We start from the raw sequence: 14,741 nt of genomic DNA on the forward strand, positions 1-14,741 counted from the left end.
TACAGCCATCCATGATCGCAAAAGTGTTGTCAGTGCATAATTTTGTGCCGAACTGACCTGGATTATGATCTACAAATGTTCAATGAAATTCATGATGGGCAATCTGGGTGGCCAAATCATTCTCTCGAATTGTCGAGAATGTTCTTCAAATCAGAACAGTTGTGGCCCACTGGCATGGCACATTGTCATCTATAAAAATTTCATCATTGTTTGGAAACACTTAAGTGCGTGTGTATTTGCGAACTGTCTCCATGTTGCTTAACATAACCATTTCCAGTCCATGATCAGTTCAGCTGGGCCAGAAGACCTGGTCCATTCCATGTAAATACAGCCCACACCATTATAGAGCTACCACAAGCTTGCACAGTGCCTTGTGGACACATAGGAACCTTACCAACCAAAATCAGGACTCATCTGACCATGGCATAGTTTTCCAGTTGTCTACTATCCAACTGAAATGAGCCCAGGAGAGGCACTGTAGGCAGTGTCGTGCTGTTAGCAGAGGCCCTCACATTGGTCTTCCACAGCATAGCCCATTAATGTCAGACTTTGCTACAATGTCGAAATGCATAAGTTTGCCACACATCACACATTGATTTCTGTGGTTATTTCATGCAGTCTGTTAGAACGGACACCTCTATACAAATGCTGCCGCTTTCACTTATTAAGACTGTCTGCCACAGTATTGTCATTGGTAAGAGGTAGTGCCTGAACTTTGGTGTTCTTGGCACACTTTTGACACTGTGAATCTCAGAATAATAAATTCCCAAATGATTTCCAAAATGGAATGCCCCATGCGTCTGGCACCAACTACCATTCCATGTGCAAAGTATGTTAATTAATCGTGCAGCCATAATCACAGTGCACATCTTTTCACACATGAATCACCTGTGTACTAATGACAGCTCCGCTGGTGCACTGCCCATTCCTTGTGTACATGATACTACTGTCATTTGTGTATGTGCATATCGCTATCCCATGACCTTTGTCACCTCAGTGTATTAGAAATTGTGTAGTTACTGCTACTAGAACCTAAAGAGAATTTTTGTAAGAAGCGTTCAGTCATTGTTCAACATGTCAAGCCTCATATCCTCAACCTTTCATTGCAAATGTTTTGAATTTCCCTTTCTTACTCTTCTGCTAAGTGTCTGTGAAACGCAGTCACTAAAATGCATAACACACAAACCAGGAGTACAAGCCTAGGAACATGGTGGTACATGATCTACCAGCCAACAGAAGTTGATTAGTTATCAATTCTCTGGAATGAAGCATTTTATACACTCTGGCCCAGTTGTAAAAAGAAGCTGAACTTCAATTAGCCCAGAAAATAAACTTGGCTTGACCTGACCTTTCAAATTTCTGTTGTATAAAAGTTCAGCTCAGATTATGTCATCATGAACTGAGGTTATCTTTTACTAGCAAAATTTCACGGATCAAGTCAAGTTCAGCTGCAATCATCAGACCACAACCAAGTTGACATTACAAAATGACATTCCTTTTTTTCACAAATAAAAGTTGAAAAGAAGTAAGTAATAAAGGCAGTGTTACTAACACAGTAAATACACTCCTGGAAATTGAAATAAGAACACCGTGAATTCATTGTCCCAGGAAGGGGAAACTTTATTGACACATTCCTGTGGTCAGATACATCACATGATCACACTGACAGAACCGCAGGCACATAGACACAGGCAACAGAGCATGCACAATGTCGGCACTAGTACAGTGTATATCCACCTTTCGCAGCAATGCAGGCTGCTATTCTCCCATGGAGACGATCGTAGAGATGCTGGATGTAGTCCTGTGGAACGGCTTGCCATGCCATTTCCACCTGGCGCCTCAGTTGGACCAGCGTTCGTGCTGGACGTGCAGACCGCGTGAGACGACGCTTCATCCAGTCCCAAACATGCTCAATGGGGGACAGATCGAGAGATCTTGCTGGCCTGGGTAGTTGACTTACACCTTCTAGAGCACGTTGGGTGGCATGGGATACATGCGGAGGTGCATTGTCCTGTTGGAACAGCAAGTTCCCTTGCCGGTCTAGGAATGGTAGAACGATGGGTTCGATGACTGTTTGGATGTACCGTGCACTATTCAGTGTCCCCTCGACGATCACCAGAGGTGTACGGCCAGTGTAGGAGATCGCTCCCCACACCAAGATGCCGGGTGTTGGCCCTGTGTGCCTCGGTCATATGCAGTCCTGATTGTGGCGCTCACCTGCACGGCGCCAAACACGCATACGACCATCATTCTCACCAAGGCAGAAGCGACTCTCATCGCTGAAGACGACACGTCTCCATTCGTCCCTCCATTCACGCCTGTCGCGACACCACTGGAGGCGGGCTGCACGATGTTGGGGCATGAGCGGAAGACGGCGTAACGGTGTGTGGGACCGTAGCCCAGCTTCATGGAGACGGTTGCTCATGGTCCTCGCCGATACCCCAGGAGCAACAGTGTCCCTAATTTGCTGGGAAGTGGCGGTGCGGTCCCCTACGGCACTGTGTAGGATCCTACGGTCTTCGCGTGCATCCGTGCGTCGCTGCGGTCCGGTCCCAGGTCGACGGACACGTGCACCTTCCGCCGACCACTGGCGACAACATCGATGTACTGTGGACACCTCACACCCCACGTGTTGAGCAATTTGGCGGTACGTCCACCCGGCCTCCCGCATGCCCACTATACGCCCTCGCTCAAAGTCCGTCAACTGCACATACGGTTCACGTCCACGCTGTCGCGGCATGCTACCAGTGTTAAAGACTGTGATGGAGCTCCGTATGCCACGGCAAACTGGCTGACACTGACAGCGGCGGTGCACAAATGCTGCGCAGGTAGCGCCATTCGACGGCCAACACCGCGGTTCCTGGTGTGATCGCTGTGCCGTGCGTGTGATCATTGCTTGTACAGCCCTCTCGCAGTGTCCGGAGCAAGTATGGTGGGTCTGACACACCGGTGTCAATGTGTTCTTTTTTCCATTTCCAGGAGTGTAGTAAGTAAATATGTGAATAGGCCACTCCCACGTCGCTGAAGTTTGAAAATATGAGGAAATTATCAGCTGTGTAAGTAATAAACTCAGATAGTAACTGATCTCATCAAAATTGTTGGAGGCGACTAGTATGTAATGTTATTTGTTCAGAGGCATTTTATATACACCTGGTGGAACACTAAGAAACAGAAATTCAAAATATTTGCTGTCAACAGTTTAGTATGTGTAGTTTGGCAGGAGCCAAGAATGGTTTAACACCTCACACAAAAATAATTAAGGCTCAAGTAGTAACCACACAGTTTGTATTTAATTTTTAAGTACTGATCATGAGCTTAAACAGCAATGACTGATGCATGTGCATTGTGGGACAGTAATAGTATAAGCATAGTAAGTCATTTAGCAAAGTAATATTTATCAGCCAGTGACAAATTGAATACTTTCTTTGGTGGCTCAGTGGTTGCGTCCAGGTGCTCTCGGGTTCGACCACAAGTCAGTTCTTGGAATTACTTTTTTCTCCACTTGCCACTACTTTCACGTTGCGCAGTGTTTATTAATGTGCAAAATGCTGTGTTGTTAAAGTTTCGTAGTCTGAGTAAAACCAGGTGGTGCAGCTGTTATTGTAGTTGTAGCATTTGTCGTGCATTATATAGATGTCAGTTCATATGACAAGGAGTCTGAAAGGATAACACTGTATTTTTTAAAAGAAGAATCTACGAAGAAATTCCGTTACCAACAGAAAAGGAAACTGTTGGGGTGCGGGATCTCTCTGGTGGAGATGAATGGGCAGGATGAGTCACAAGGCACTCAAAGTCAGTTGAATCCTTTATTTCTCCACAGTTCATAATAGTAGACTCTTTTGCATGTCTGGTGGGCGTGAGATAGTGGATATTGGACCCACAGATCACTGACATGATGGTGACGTGGCCTTGCAGTATGTGCATTCTTTTGCGATTGGCAGACCCGACCCTGATGCGGAGCACATGATCCATGTATGAATGAACTCCAGTTCTGCATCTAGCTGGTGGCCCGGTGGCTCAGAGGCTGTGAGGGCCTCAGTTCGACACTCAGCCCATCTGTCCTGCAGCTGGACCACAAACAGATTATCCTGTTGGCATGACAGCTAAGCAGTGATGGCTTCATGGCAGAAGCTATGGTGGCCACTGACTCGATGACTCGCCAGTGTGATGACCAGAAAGTCAGTATTCCTATGTGCCATAGCAGGTTTGTTGTTGGTTGGCCACCGCATATGCAATTTATACTGTGTACCGAAGCATCCCTTGTTGCAGTAACTTAGTCAGTTATTGACTGAACAGGCATGCTGCAGCGTCGCAGGTGGCAGACATTAACACTATTGGTATAGGCTGGCAGGTGGAAGATCATTAGGAGCAAGATCTGTATGATTCGATGACTGAGATGGTAGACAGTGTGTATTAGTAACAAAATTGAGAGATGTCTGACATGGAGGTTCCCTTTATATTGAGTTGGTGCTGATGCTTTTTATGTTACTGCCATGTATGCCCTAATGGTTGCTCCATCAAATCCCAGCCATTCTGGGCGGCTAACATTTGACCCAGGGAGACGAGGATTGTTGAATCCAGAGTAGCATTTATGTGGGCCAGGTTTTCTCTAGGAAGAATTTCGAAAGGATGTTAAGATAGATAAAGTAATAAATAGCTGATATTTAAGGAGCAAAGATACCTGTACAATGGCTTCTCTGTGTGCAACAGGTTAAGTTCACAGAACCCCGTGAGTCAGCTTTGTAGGGCTTAGTCCAGCACTGTAGCAACTCCAAGGCAGAACGTAATGCATGGCACTTTCTGTTGGGTGTTACTAGTAGTATGCCATGCACCTCCTATCATACAAACTTCTTCTGAGCCATGTATCCTATTGGGTAGGCGTGAAGGACAGAGCTGTTGAACTAAATGTGATGGGAAATGCGTTACGTACTTGTACTCCCAGCATAGTAACAATTGTTTAGTTGTTTTTATTATAGCTTTTCGCAAAATCTGGATTATGTTCATTATTAACAAATACAATACTGCACTCTCCTTACACCACTGTGGCAACACAACCTTCCTTCAGCCCTATTCACTGATCCTTACCCTTCTGTAGACCAGGTACCACTGTAAGACCACCTCCTGCATTATTCGAACAAACAGTACTATGCACTCTCTTCAGTGCTCCTTTCTCCAAATCAGTCCAGATGCTCTCTCATACTTCTTTGTTCATACAAATAAATCTACTCTCAAACTGCTCTAATGGTAACCCACTCAGTGTTAAAGTATACACCAGATAGAGTACTATCTGTATACAAACCACAATTGCTATGGCAGGTACACATTTCACAAAATTATCAGCATATCACACTACACAATATCAATGCTTCCTACTAGACAAAATAAAAAGCACGGGGTTTTTGCTATCATCACATTGCATACAGTAATGAGCGACATCGTGACCTAAGGCATATGGATTAGCTGAAGTAACGGTAGCATAATTTGTTCACGTCTGTGTGTCTTAAATGGGTGGACTCGTCCCATACACACAACCGTGATGAAAGCTGGGAGATGTAACATTACATTGATCAGAGATATAGCTTTGACCAGACCATAATTCCTCTGGTGTCACATAATGAATCCAAAAGGAACATAAGGATTAGACAGCATTATGTATTGCCCGACATGGTACTTGGGGGTCCAGTTGCTAATGACCATAGCAGTTTTGCGCCCTAAAAAAAAAAAAAAAAAAAGTACTTGGGCTGCATGTCCTTCTCTTGTACCATGCCTTCTTTCCATTCAAGGGCTTCTGTATTTAGTTTCTATGCCACTTAATCTTTTAGCAAAATTACTTACAGCTGACTTCTTCTCCTCATGGTATAGTTTACACATTTCAGACGGAGAAGCATCTTTTGCTTATAACCAACGTTATATAGTGATAATCCTGTATTTTATGAACCTTTGTGTTACAGGCTGCTCTCTCTCTCTCTCTCTCTCTCTCTCTCTCTCTCTCTCTCTCTCTCTCTCTCTCTCTCTCCTCCCCACCACGCACCCTTACCACTCCTCACACACCTACTTTCTACATACTTCCTAAAATCCATAAACTCAGCCACCAAGGGCGTGCTAGTGTGACTGGTTACTGTGCTCCCAGTGAGAGAATCTCTGCTCTCATAGACCAACATGGTTATCCTATTACCTGCAGCCTACCATCCTATATAAAAGACACCAGCGATTTCCTCCACCAACTCTCCACGATTCCTGTTTCCTTTACTACAATGTGCCACAACCTTTCCTAAAGCTCGACAGAACGTGTTTGTGTGTCTCGTCACGGAAATGGAACCATATAATATTTCGCAACAGTACGCCATTTCTTTTTGCATTAAATTGGGTGAAAATGTGACGACAACTTACTGTAAGTTTCAGAAGGCTTTTTGGACAGGAGGTTATGTCAAGAGCTCAAATTTTTTGCTGGCATAAAATGTTTAGTGAAGGCAGAACAAATGTTGAAGACTGCAACCTCACAGACGGATGTCAACTTGGCAGGGTGCGTGAACTCGTATGATCTGATCGAAGATTATCCGTGAAAATGATTGCAGAAGAACTGAACACCAATCAAGAAACGGTTCATCTAATAATAACTGAAGATTTGTGCAAAAACGGTCCCCAAAAATCTCTCACCACAACAACAAGAAACACGGGAAAAATGTGGCAGCCGATATGTTAGAGCAAACGGAAATCAATCCAGAATTGTTTAGCCATGATATCACTGGTGATGAAAGTTGGTTTTTTTAGTACAAACCAGAGACAAATTGCCAAAGTTTGTAATGGTGCTCAAAGGGATCACCCAGACCAAAAAAAGCTGGCATGTCAAAGACAAAAGTGAAATGCATGCTTGTGTGCTTCTGGACAAACAGTTAACCAATATTACTACAGAGAAATTTTACAGAGACTTCATAAGAGTTCTTAGTGTCTGTGCCAACATTGCTGATAATTGGATTCTGCATCACAATAATGCGCCATCCCATACTGCTCTGTCAGTACAGCAATTTTTAACCTCAAAACAAATTTCGGCACTACCACAGCCTCTTTATTCACCAGATATCTCTGTGTGGCTTTTTTCTATTTCTAAAAGTCAAAACGGCTGTCAAGGGACTCCATTTTCAAACAACACAAGATGTCCAAAAAACTGTGACAGGGATCTTGGAGGATATTACAGAAGATGAGTGCCAGAAATGTTACCATCAATGGCAGAAGTGCTGGAAAAAGTGTGTGCAGTCAGAAGGTAACTACTTTGAAGGAGACAACACTAAACTTGACTAAAACAGAAAGCAACTTTTTTTTTTCAGTTCAGTCTCATTACTTTATTGCCGCACCTTGGATACTATGTCAACCTATTTGTGGACCGTCTAGAGGAATCCTTCTCAACTCATCCCAAAGCCCTCACCTGGCTCAGATTCACTGATGACATATTCATGATCTGTGTCGAAGGTGAGGACACCCTAGCCATAGCCTGTGGTATCACCTTTTGACACCACCCCACTAGTGTTCAACGGTTGGTAACAGAATGACAAGTTTCCATCTGATGTTTATAGCAGTTGCCCTGAATCTGGTGCACCTAGTGTTGTGTGCCCCACCTCCAGCAACTCTGGACTAAGAGCATCCTCTACCACCACAGTACAGGATGGCTGGCAGCAGCCCTCTTGCACTTGCTACCTCTACGCTACAACCCCTTTGTTCGTGCTTATGACAGCATGTGTAATCCTAGTTGCTATTTTATTAGCAGGAGTGTATTCTTGTTTCATCATTTATAATGAGTCTTTGTATGTTTGGATAAATTCAACTTAAGTAAATCTTCTGTTTGTTGTATTAACTTATTCGTCGATCATTTCTGCTTTTGTCCAGCTTTCCTACAGTGACAGTTGCCACACCACTCTGCAGCCCACCCGTCCTCGCTTTTATGTGTGAAGTCATACACAACACTTTCCTCCAGAACCTGAACATCTTCTCTCCATTTGCTTCACCTGGTCCTCCTCAACCCAACAAGCCACCTTCCTCGAAGTTTACTCCCACTTCAAAGATGACTACACGAAACAGATGTCCTGTGCCTTACCTCTCCAGTCACCTACCACTCCCAAAGTCCCACTGTCTGGCCACAGAGGATCGTTCCCCTCGTGACTCGGTACCACCCGGCACTGGAACAACTGAACCTCATTCTCCACCAGGGTTTCAACTACCTCTCATTGAGTCTTTCAACCCTTCCCCCCCCCCCCCCCCTCCCCCCCCCCCCCCGGTTCTAACCTCTTGCCTCGTGGCTCGTATTCCTGTAGAAACATAGGTGCAAGTCCTGTCCCATACTTTTTTTTTCTACAGTTAAGTTCAGATTTTGTGTCAAAACCAACTGTTAAAGAATGCTTGCTGTGAAAATATATAATAATTTTATGAAAAGGATAGTTGCTACTCCCCCTCCCCACATAGCACAGATACTGAGTCGCAGGTAGGCAATACAAAAAGACTACCACAAATAAGCTTTCACCCAACAAGGCTTTTGTCAAAAACACACACACACACACACACACACACACACACACACACACACACTAAATATATATAATTGTAAACAAAAATTGTATACACAACTATGTGCTGGTTTGTTTTATTCCACACAGGCAGTTTTCACAGAAAACAGGAAGTTTTAATTTATAGCTAACCTTCTTGTGATTAGAATACCACTATGGAATCAAAATCAACTGTAATTCTACCCATTTGCAGATTAGATCTACACGAAATATTGTTATTAAAGCTACTATCCTCACAGATCCAGGAGCAGGAAAGGTCTCGTACCTCGTGTACCAATAATCCCAACCGATTTACCCTTTCATTTTAAGCTACTTCAATTCCCAATCCAGGTTTCATTGGCAGTAACAAGGCTCAATCAGTCAAAGGGAGGGGAGAAAAGGAGATAAGGAGATGGACATAGGTTGAGGGAAGTAAATGGGCTTGGAGCGGGGGAAGGAGGAGGTGGAGAGAGGGGGGGGGGGGGGGGGGAGGTGTGGACTGAAAGGAGGAGGAAAAGAAGATTAGAACATATATACAATTCCCATACATTTATCGATTGCAAAGCATTCCTGGGTTTGTTAGTGACTTAATATTTTCGTCGTAGTTCTGCCTGTTCTGTCCTCCCATTGGCTTGCTGACGTGGTGCACTCTTCTACAACTTCCAAATCTTTAAAAGTCGACACAACTGTTTTGTCAGCTTGGAGGTGAAATTAGTACCGTGAACAGTTACCACGGTATCCAGTGTCCCAAACTTCAGAACCCAGTAGTTAACCATTGCCTGAGGTACAGTGTCCACTTGCAGATTTGACATGGCAGTCATAGATAAACAGCATGAAAAATAAGAAGTTACAGTCAGAACTACAGATTCCACACAGATGTGTCTGCAATTGGTCCATGAATATCAGTGCAGCAAGAATATTCGTACCAATAATTTGTTGTCCTCTGGCAATCTCTGCAATGAAATTCACTGATGATTAAGCTCTGCCCTTTGCACAGAGGGTACTCATTTTCTTCATGTGTTGCTCCATGTCCTGCTTGCATGTTTCCAACCAGTAATGTTTTGCAGTGTGTCGTTCAGTAGTTCTGCAACCTCTGTGCCCTACTGAGATGGAGTCATGGGCCTGCCTTTTCACTTCATCATGGAAACTCGCCAGCGTGACTTTGATCATCTGCACTTTTTTGCTTATGCGATACTCCCATCATTATCACAAAACTGAGCTCGAGTTGTGAAATGCTGACAGTCTCAGTCGGTGGCCTGAACCTTTCGCTACTCATCTGCAGAAACGCTGACGCGTCCTACTAGGCATACCTTACAATTCAGTTATGTGCATTACCATGCATTTTCCTGGAGTGGTGTATTGCTTCAAAACCAAACTCACTAAGCCATAACGTCAGTTGGGTCAAATGGTTCAACATATCTATAAAACCCATCAGCCATTTTAATGCTGTGTGATCCGTTATAACTTAGAAGCATGTACCATATAAGTAACAACGAAAGTATGGGATATCCAGGCTAAGCATTACATTTTGTGTGTTGGAATACTTTTGTGCTTTACTTAGTTGCCTGGAAATGCAGGTTATCATGTGCCCTGCTCCGTCTATTTCCTGTCTTTAACACATGCCTTAAGTTGTGGTTGCTGGACTTATAAGATAATATTGTTTTTCATAATATGGGAAAGAAACTATGGGTCCACAGGCTCACGGATCTCTTAATCACAGAAAGGCGTCTTTGGAATACAGAGTCTATTGAATTTGGATTCCCTTCTTTAACAGATATGTAAGAGATCTTGCTACTTCCACAAACTTAGGCACAAATTCCTGTAATAATTAGTCAAACCTGAAAAGGACTGTAGCTCTTTTTCTGTAGTAAGATGAGGAAATAACTAAACAGTTTGACTGAACCAAGGATTTGCTTGTACATCATCCTGGCTGATAACATGGCCCAAAATAATGAACTTCCTTCAATATGAAATGATGCTTTCCCAAACTATCAGTTGTGCTTCACACAATTTTCTTATGAAACCCTGTAAAATGTACCACATGCTCTTAGAAAATGCTAGATAAGATTTCAGAGTGGTGCAAAGATTGGCAAACTTGCTTTAAATGTTCAGAAATGTAAAATTTTGGACTTCACAAAATGAAAAATAGTAGTATCCTTGGATTATAATATCAATAAGTCATCATTGGAATTCGCCAACTCATACCATATACTTTAGAGGGATAGAAATGGAATGATCACATAGGATCAGTTGTGGGTAAAGCAGTTGGTAGACTTCGGTTTATTTGTAGAATGCTGGAGAATAGTGATCAGTTTACAAAAGAGGTTGTTTACAAATCACTTGTGTACGAAATTGGACTAATGGGATATTGAACATATACAAAGGAGGGCTGCTTGAATGCTCACAGGTTTGATTGCTCCATGGGAGGTACTGAAAGAACTGAAATGGAATACTCTTGAAGACAGATGTAAACTATCTTGAGAAAGTCTGATAACGAAGTTCCAAGAACTGATTTTAAATGAAAGCTCTAGGACTATACCACAATCCCCTACATATTGCTGGCACAGGGATTCTTAGGATAAGATTAGAATAATTACTACATGCACAGAGGCATTCAGTCAGTCATTCTTCCCACACTCCATATATGAATGGAATGATAAGAAGCCCTAATAAGTGGTACAGTGGGGAGTACTGTCTGCCATGCACCTTACAATGGTATGCAGAGTGTAGTTGTAGGCAAAGAGCTCCATTTGGCTGTATTTGCAACATGAATTCAGATTTTGGCCACCTTGTGCCTCAGATTACCACAGTTCTCATACAATTTTGTCGAAAGTTTGAACACCGTCTTTAACACATGCTATGTCACTGAATTCATTCATCTTTTTGAGTTTTCAGATGACACTAAGGTATACCATTCCACATTAAAAAAGTAAATAAAATTTTCCTTCAATATTGCTGTTGATACCACAGTTAAGAATATCAGCCATGTAACAACAGTTGCCAAATGTCTAGTTCAGTATGTCGACAATTCACAAAAATAAAATGGGCGTTATGTTTTATGTAAAACATTCATCAGATCAATTTGTCAGATATGCAGGAAATGATTAGCATTTCCTTCCAAGTTGGTTTATGACAAGGGATTGTTCATTACATTGTGATTTAGATTTTGACATGTATCTGGCTTTTTTGTATGCTATTTTTACAACCCAGTTGCCTATGTATAAGGAATGTTTGGTGTACAGTAAATGGCCTGATTGCAGAAGAAAGTGCATGCAAATGACTGTCCAAATCCGTCGAAACATAGATTTTTGGCTATGACAGTATGATAGGCAGTGGAATAGATATCAAGAAAATCTTCAGGGGTGCTACCATTCTGCTTAAGCAAAAACTGGGAGAGAGGAAAGGCATGATTTTAGAACTCTATTTTCATTATGCATTTATTATTAGCCAATTTTTCATTCCATTGATCTGTACTGTAACTGAGAGAATTTATGAATGCCGTCCACCGCCTAAGTGTCGTTGACAGCAGAACTTTAAGAAAAATGAGAAGGAAACACATGGGTTTTACCACCTAGCAATTCCCCTGCACTCCAGTCAATATTACTTAAAAATTATCTCGCTAAAAAAGATAAATTGTTACTGCACAGGAACTTACCCAACCTTGTACATTTCTTTCTGTGACAAAATAATTTGGATGTTGACATAAATTTGTAGACACAGAAGCAAAGTAATTAAAGGAAGTAAAAGTAAAAAGTTGTAAAAACAATCAGTGTTTTACTAGTAACTTAATTTGGGAACTATGACTCCATGTCATTTCATTATTTCCTTTATCTAAAAAGTACAATCTTCATAAAAGTTGACAGCATAAATGATTTTGTGTGTGTTGTTTTCTTAAATTTGCATTTTGCATTCCTGTCCTACAATCCCTTGTTTGTTGCATAATGGAGGGTGTTTCATACAAAAGAAGATTGTTTCCTGTTGTGTGGGATATGACAGTGACATCACACAAATTTAAATTAATAGTTCGTAAATTCACTAGTAAGTCTTTGTACACTCTGTAATGATACTGACTAATAATGACAGTAATAATGTTCTAATTATATTTTATTAGATGACTTTCAGTGTAAACCCCCCCTCGAAACTTACGCAATCTATGTAGAGACTAATTCCACTGATTTTCTTTCAAATCATTCAGAGAGCAATAAACAAATGATAGTTTCTTCTAAGCAGCTATATAACTGAATCTCTCTCCTCAAGAACTGCTAGTCTGTAGGGGAAAGAGAAGAAAAAATATTAACCACAATTGTTCAGCTTATGAAGGAAAAATGCCTGTAACCTGGTACCGAATAAGGTTATGGAAATGCATTGTTCACTTTGTAATGAGCCTCTTGTACTTGTTCACTTAAGTGGAAGCAAATTTCAGGTATTTTTAACATGCCAAAAGATGTTTCACCTGTAAGAGTTAAATGGGAAATCCAGTCTACGAAAGCAGTTAGATGTATTTGATCTATTTGGCAGCATAATATGGATTGTTTGTTAGTTTCTGGTCTTGACACATCTGCAGTACTTATCCTTTTTTTCTTTTCTATTTACAGCACACATGTGGAATGCAGTATTTCTCTCCATATGAGGAAGGTGTGCCACTCTTCGCACACATTGTCTTCAGAAGTGTTGCTGCTTATGTTCTGTGAGCTATGATCACTTGGAATTTACCATATGGCAAGCTATAGTCATATGTGGATGTGGGGTTCCAAGTGGTAATAATTTTTTACTATAGCAACACCACATCAGTCCTATGTTTTGCACTGGTGACGTCTAACAGAATACAAGATGTAAATGTGTGGTGTGTCTGCAAAGAGTCTTATACTGTTTTGTTAAACAGAAATATATAATAGCTGTGTGCTAGCATATTCTTTCAAGATAGGGGAAATTCAGATATGACGCGGTATTGTACGGTGACCACGAAGCACTGCGGTTAACATGCAGTGGTAGTGCTGATTCTTGGTAAAATGCATAAAGCATGCAGTGATTAGCTAAACCAAGAAAGTTTATAAGAAACTGCATTAAAATTGTTTCCTCTTGCTTCCATTGTCTGTAAACAAACATGTACATAGTATTGAATATAAACTGCTACTTTTATACACTTTTTGTACAATGATAAATAAAAAGATTTTGTAATTTAAAATTAATAAACTTTTGTGCCTAGAATTTGTAATAATTTTGTTCTTGCAAAGAGAAAATCCAGTTGGGAAAAATTTAAAATTATGAGACAGCATTATTTGCCATGACTTAGCTTCAGAATGTGAAATATTTAGTACTGCCAACAGTCACATATTCCTAGCTTTTGGAATTAGTCTTTTGTTTCTCAGGGAGGAGAGAGGAATAGGTTTGACAAGTTTTAAAAGGAAGGGGCACGTCAGACCTTAGGATGGGAGGGACCCACCTAACGAGGAGAGGAGGAGGGTGGGAGATGAAGTGGAAGACCTCTTACTCTTATCTGAGACCTCACTTCTTGACACACTCCACTGAATGGAGCCAAGCTGTAGAAACGTCAACCATATCGAACTGCATCAGTGATGAGACCAGCAGGCAACCAATAAATAAGCCTGTCTTGCCTTAGAAGCAGTCGTAGGAGCTCGTCTATTGGGGCATTTCTAGCACGAAGATCTGAGCCTCAGGATGGTGTGTTGCCATGCTACCGTCTTGCCAATTGTCTATATCTGCATATAGATATGCTATTTGTAACTGTGCCTTCTGGTGCATGCACATCTTTCGGTAATTCTCTCTGTGCCACTGCCTTGCTGTTCTGATATACAGCTGCTGTGCTCTTCCGGCACAGCAATGTGCGAACCCGTCATTGCATGTCTGTCCAATGTTATCCAGCATTCTGGCTAAATCTGCAGCCAGCTGGGCCACTACAGTGTTAGAAATGCCATCAGATGTCAAGTCCAGAACATCTGCTGATATTGTCAGTAGTAGCATTTGTAGCTCTACGGCAAGTAACACAGAACATGTGTTCATGCGTTTAGCCACAGTGTAAATAGTTATATTAAAAATGCAGGCAGGTGCTGCAGCAGGGCAGGGCGGGGTAGTACCCGGGGCATAGTCCAGCATTTGCGCAGTGAAGTAGTACTGATATGTATGCATAGTTTACCTTTCCAAAATGAGCTACTGGAGCCGAGAGAGAGAGAGAGAGAGAGAGAGAGA

General features: G+C 41.9%; 1 protein-coding gene across 1 annotated transcript in view; it reads left to right on the top strand.

The window, feature by feature from the left end:
• The window catches only part of LOC126278468 (out at first protein), an 88,485-nt gene extending 74,743 nt beyond the window's left edge, over positions 1-13,742 (top strand). The window contains exon 6 of the mRNA XM_049978611.1: positions 13,130-13,742. The gene's annotated coding sequence lies outside the window, so the exon portion shown is untranslated. The remainder of the gene's footprint in view (positions 1-13,129) is intronic.
• Positions 13,743-14,741: the final 999 nt, after the last annotated feature.

This window comes from Schistocerca gregaria, chromosome 6 (assembly GCF_023897955.1).
Source record: "Schistocerca gregaria isolate iqSchGreg1 chromosome 6, iqSchGreg1.2, whole genome shotgun sequence".
Lineage (NCBI taxonomy): Eukaryota > Metazoa > Arthropoda > Insecta > Orthoptera > Acrididae > Schistocerca > Schistocerca gregaria.